The following is a 6375-nucleotide window of genomic DNA, read 5'->3' as shown; positions in this document are numbered from 1 at the left end:
TAATCACTGGGCGAGACGCGGTTTAATCAACGTCATTCTGAGCGCAGCCTCCACTATCACTAGTAGACAGCCGCCCACGAATCACGAGTTCTCTTCTTTTTGAGTGCAGCCTCCATTATCACTAGTAGACAGCCGCCCTCGAATCACGAGTTCTCTTCTTTTTGAGTTTTCACCCTTTTCACCTTCTCGAATTCCGAATTTACCCAATGACTTTTCCGGATTCATCGCCGCACTTTCCGCAACTAGCAGTCGTAGAGGGGCATCCCGAGAATGAGCTGGATGAGCGTTCCGAGAAAGGGATGGAGATATTACGATTCACTGTCGGCACCACTTGCACCGTCCCCTCTCAAATTTTCTCTATAAATTTACTCGTCTTCTCTCTGGCAAAGCACACCTATGAGCTCTCAACCCTTCACACTTCGAGAGCCAAATCTTTCTTCTTATCTGAACTCATCATCGCTTCTTGGAAGGGAAGATGTAGTTCATAACCAATTTCAAAGTTTAAAGTTGGGAAAAATGCAGCATCACAACCAGATTCATAGACAACGAAGCAAGACTATTCTTGATCATACTATCCAGAAGCAAGATTATTCTTGATCATGCAAGACCTTCTCTTCCGTCTTGTCAACCTGGACGCTCTTCACATCTATCCTCAATCCGGTGATGGCGATCTATGACAGAAGAGAGAGAGCACTACGATATGAGTACCGCGCTCATATCCTTTCCGGATTGCTTGCCTCGCCTTCTTTGCTTTCTTCACATTCCCCACCTTCCTCTCCTTCGAGGCTTCCATGTTTTCATTTAGCAAGCTTTCCATGGTTCAAGTGGGTTGAAACTGTAAGGGTGGTTGGTTGGAGCAAGTGTCCTACCACTAGGTGAAACATGTTGTACAGAAGAATCACAATAATTATCAAAATAAGAATCCATGCTTCACTTACACCCTATAGCAAGAAGTTATCCCACCAAAGATATGAACCAAATTTTTTTTATTTTTTTTATTTTTTTTTATTTTTTTATTTTTTTGAAAAATTAAAAATAAACTAACAAAAACAGACAACAAAATAAGGTAAAACAAAAACAAAATATTTAACAAAAATAATAATAAAAAAAACAATTGTGCAAAAAGGTAAAAGAAAATTTACAGCGCCTTCCCCGATCATGTGGATGTCCAACCAATCCCTTCCACCCTTTCTTCTTAAAGAATTGATGTCCCTCGAGAGAAATGTTTCGCCATCTTATGTAACTAACTTGCTTGCTTCGAAGGATCTTTGTAGGACGATGGTTCCTAGATTTGCGCGGTTGTGTGCATAGATCCTTGACAGTTTTGGCATAAGATGGCTCTTTGAGACATGTAAGAATTAAAGCTTGGGGCTCATGAAATGTCTCAAGAGGGATGGTGATGAAGGAATGAGCTTCAGTACTCATTCCGTATTCGGACATATTTGGATTTGGTGGGGGCGCTGCTTGCTCCAGGTGCTCCTCCTTTTCTTCCTCTTCATTGCCATCCACCATTTCCTCACTCTCAACTGTTGATGTGTCTTGGACATGCTCATGATGAAGATTGCTGGAATCATCCTCATCAATCATGTAGTGCCCTTTAGCCATCAACTGACCTTGAAACTCTTCTTCCTCCAGTCTGTTATACTCGGCAACCAGATATTCGAACTGTCTTTCTATCCTGGCAATCGCCTGAGTGTTTTCCAAGGTGGCATTCTTTACTTCATTAATGGTCAGAATGTTTTCCAAAGTGACATTCTTCATTTCATTAATGGTTTGGCTTGAAAACTGCATGAAGTCCTTGAGAGTGTCTTCTAATGACAGCTCTGGGTGTGGAGCTTGAATGGTGGAGTGGCCAGTCATCTCTATGAAGTCCTTCAGTGTATCTTCTAATGATTTTTGGGGAAGGGGATCATAGGATGAGCTTTCGAACTGCAGATATTCAGGATGATGCAGTTCCTGGAATTGGGGGGCATAACTTCCCATGGCTTGAGCTTGCCATGAGAAGTCAGAATGGTTGCTCCAGTCCAGGTTGTAAAAATTGAGATTTGAATCGAATCCCGGGCTGGAGGAGTTTGTGTTCATTTGCTCATGTGAATAATGATAGAATTGTCCCCATGAGGGACAATTACTAGCACTGTGATAAGGATCAGAGCAATATGAACATGGTTCATGTGGGTTGAAACTGTAAGGGTAGTTGGTTGGAGCAAATGTCCTACCACTAGGTGAAACATATTGTGCAGAAAAATCACAATGATTATCAAAATAAGAATCCATGCTTCACTTACACCCTATAGCAAGAAAATATCCCACCAAAGATATGAACCAAATTTTTTGCTGCAAGTGGGGCAAACAGAATTCTCTAAGAGCCCAGGTTCGTTCCCAGGAAAGTGAGGGGGGTCACACCGGACACACTTAAATCCCAAGACTTTCCTAGCCAGAACTTGCCTAGACACTTGGATAGCGCCGTAGACCACACTAGCAAAGTTTTTTTTTTTTTAAAGATTAAAAGAAAAAAAAAATAGCACAAACAAAATAAATAAATAAAAAAAATTGAAGACTAACAAGAATGCATAAAACAACCAAAGATACCAGAAAGGCAAGAATTAAAACTTACAAATTTGGACCAAAAAATAATTTTTTTGGCAAGAATTTCTGCTACTGAACTATTCCAGGTAACACCTCCAGTGTTGGTTCGATCGATCGACTTCGTAAAATTCCGCACTACCTGAAATAACAATAAAACAGAAAACCTTGCTTTTTTTTTTTTTTTTTTTGGGTTAGACAATAAAACAAAAACAAATAAAAATAAAAAGAAACAAAAATTGGAAGAAGAAAAAGAAAACGAAAATCTACCTAAACTAGTAGAAAAATAAAGTCAATTCAAACAAAAATCAACTTCCACAAACAAAACAATTCCCCGGCAACGGCGCCAAAAACTTGATGTGTTTTAAAATAGTTACTCGCAAGTGCACGAATCGTTTTGCAATATAGCGTTATGCAAGTGCGAGGTCGATCCCACAGGGAATTGTGTTGCGAAAATTAATCTCTATTCAAACTAATCCTATTTTAACCTAGTTCCAAATTTAGGGGTTTTTGATAAAAGAAAACATGAACAAAAATAATGAAGATAAAGGGGTCTAGGGTTTTGGAATCCACACTCACCAAATCATATCAACCTAATCTCATGCTCATCACACTTATTCGAGGTTGTCACGTATAAATCTTAGGTATGCTCTACATTGCTTCAAAAATCATTTAGATCATTCAATGATTTCGTTCATAGCACAAATCACAAAGAGTACCAATTGAAATCCAAACATCCAATGTATCATTCAATCACAATGGATATCTTCATTCGAACCGATAAAACAATGTATTAGTCAAACGACGCACAATGAATGTCCAATGTTTTGATAGATGAAAAACCAAGCAACCGATTTAATGAAACTTATTCCACATCATCACTTGTATCCGGAAACCACAAGAGATATCAAAACATCATTTCAAGAAAATCGAAGTAGAACAATGAGAAATCAAACCCATAAACTCAAATAGCATGAACAAGCAAGAAACTCGGTTTCTCTTCAATGGTGAGGTTTCATCCTCAACCCCAAACGAAAATATTAGCTACACATGATAAAATAACTACAACTTAAAACATTAAAAGCATAAAAATCAAAGAGTTGCAAAAGGAAAGAAATAAGCTACAAGAAGAAGAGAAGCAAGAAGTTATGTACAAAGAGGCTCATGCCTCTTCTCCTCTCCTCTTGATTTTCAGCCTTGGTCTCCTTTTATAGCCAAGTGGTTTGTGTGGAATGGGTGAGTGGGTGTATGAGTGGAGAGATGAGTGGTGAGTGTTTTATGGAATGAGTGGTGAGTGTTTTATGGAATGAGTGGTGAGTGTTTTATGGAATGAGTGGTGAGTGTTTTATGGAATGATGTTGAGTGGAAAAAAAAATGATTAAGTGGCTGAGAATGTGGAGAAAAATGAGTATTGGCTCTAGCTTTGGGGAGACAAGGGATGAAGCAAAAGAAAAATAATAAGAGAGATGGTTCCGGATTTTCGGGATGATCCGACGACTGAAATTCAAACAGCCATATCTTTTTCCACGCATCTCCGATTGGCTGAAAATTGTTGCGTTGGAAAGCTGACATCTTGAACTTCAATTTAGACCTAAGAAACTCCCAAAAAGGATATCTTTTGGTCCTGTTATGATCAGTCTAAATGTACTGGTCTGCTGCATCCGAATTTCCTTGTATTTTGCTTGAATTGTATCATTTCTCTCTTATTGTCCTACAAAATATAAAAACACTAAAACTAACCAAAGCATTAGAAAATAACAAAGCTAAAGGTTTAACTAATGTAAATTAAGGGGTCCAAATACACAATATTTGGTACTCATCAGTGGATATCCTGGATTTGGCTGCCCCAGAGAGGTTTTTCTCTTAATTGAGTTTCCATTTCGTCAAAAAAATATATGTCTCTTTAATTTCCGCATTGTGATATTTTGTTGCACACTATTGCACACACTTGGTAAATTAGAAGTCTTATTAATTTTTACTTATGGTAAACTCTTTTCTTAGAAATTAAGGGTTTAACATGATGATCTATCTTGAAGAAATTGGTTTCATACGTAAAGGAATGAGATTTGAGTTTCGTGTTGTGGTAATATGTAGCAAGATGACCTTAAGATAACGTTTAAAACTCTTGCTCATAATGTTTTAGTGAAGGGTTAAGGATGATGTAAGAAAGTCATGACCTTTATACATTTTTAACGATGCATAAGAACAAATCTAATGGTATCATTGGTATGTGTATGTTTATGAGTTTTTAGAAATTTGGGTTGTGTAGGAGCTGAGCTATTGCATGAAAATAGGGTTTAAGATTGATTTTGGTGGTTTTAGTTCTTGACCTAGGGAAACGAACGCTTGATCCTCGAGGAACGAACGTTCGAGGCTCATAGGGAAGGGATAATTAGGGTTTTAATCACGAAGTAAGGGTTCGGCCGTGGATTAGGGTTTTATGTTTTACATATTAGTGTTGTTGGCTTATAGTGTCTAATATTAGAATGTGTTTGCAATGACTTGGTGATTAAGATGTTTGGAAGTGAGGAGAATCGCCCAAGATAAGTAAATGCTTACGGAACTGGTTTTACTCTAACGTGTGATGTGTTAGAGGACTGGAAATGATTTACTTTTCAAATAATATATCCTGAGCCTACTGATTTTATAACATGTTTAAAACTATTTCGAACGAATATTTGCTTATATATGATTTACAATAAATGAACAATAATTGCATTGTATGACATAATACACTGGTACATGTGGTATAACGGTCATGGGCTTACCATTATATAGGCTTGACCTTATGGTCTAAGAAATTTACTTTTATGTTTGACCTTGAATCCAATGGCTATTTGTGACTGGCGCACCATGTATGGATGGGTCACATTATGGCTTTGCTAATAGCGTGGGCCACCCGAAGTCGGACTCGGTCGGGCTGTTGGTATGTGATGGTATGTAGTAATGTCCGAAACATCGGTATTGTACTATAGATCTCACGAGACAGCCCCAAGCCGAGCGGGAAAGGGTTAAGGGCCCGAGTAGATCATATGGAGGAAAGTTATGTCTATTAATACTTATAAATGTATTGTATGATTTCCTACATTAAAACACAAGTGACTTGTTATCGGGATTATGTCATCCCTCTTCAAAACAAACCACATCTTTTAGATGACATAATAACGAAGACAACACATTTTATGAAAAACCCACCTTTAATAACTGAACGTTATGAATGGTTACTTAAGGCTCTTTGCATAAACAAGTTCCATAATAATTTACTTACTAAGTCATTGACTTACGCAGTTACTTTCTTCCGCCTGTGAATAACCTGGTGTTTTGCAGTTTAGAAAGTTGACAGGCTATATGGTGAGAAATTCTCTAGGATGAAGATGTCGAATGAATGACTCGTATTGTCTAGTTTGATTAGATATATATTTTTGTTAGCATTAAAGTAAGGTATGATTGGAAGCTGTGAGTCTACATTGATGATATATGTTATTGCGTATGAATTTATGATTAGTTGTCTCAGACCATTTTATCTCCGCTATAGTATACTTTGATAATTAGTTAGTCGTACTAAATTTAGCTAATTACTAGTTAATTAGTTTGAAAGCACTAAGTAAATATAATTATTTAATTTTGGGGGTGCTACAATTTTAAAGGCCAAATTTTGAGAGAAAGTGTTTTATCTCATTTCACTCATTCCACACACCTTCATACTGAGAGAGAGAGAGAGAGAGAGAGAGAGAGAGAGAGAGAGAGAGAGAGAGAGAGAGAGAGAGAGAGAGAGAGAGAGAGAGAGAGAGA

This window comes from Alnus glutinosa, chromosome 2 (genome assembly GCF_958979055.1).
Source record: "Alnus glutinosa chromosome 2, dhAlnGlut1.1, whole genome shotgun sequence".
NCBI lineage: Eukaryota > Viridiplantae > Streptophyta > Magnoliopsida > Fagales > Betulaceae > Alnus > Alnus glutinosa.
This window is presented reverse-complemented; position numbering follows the sequence as displayed.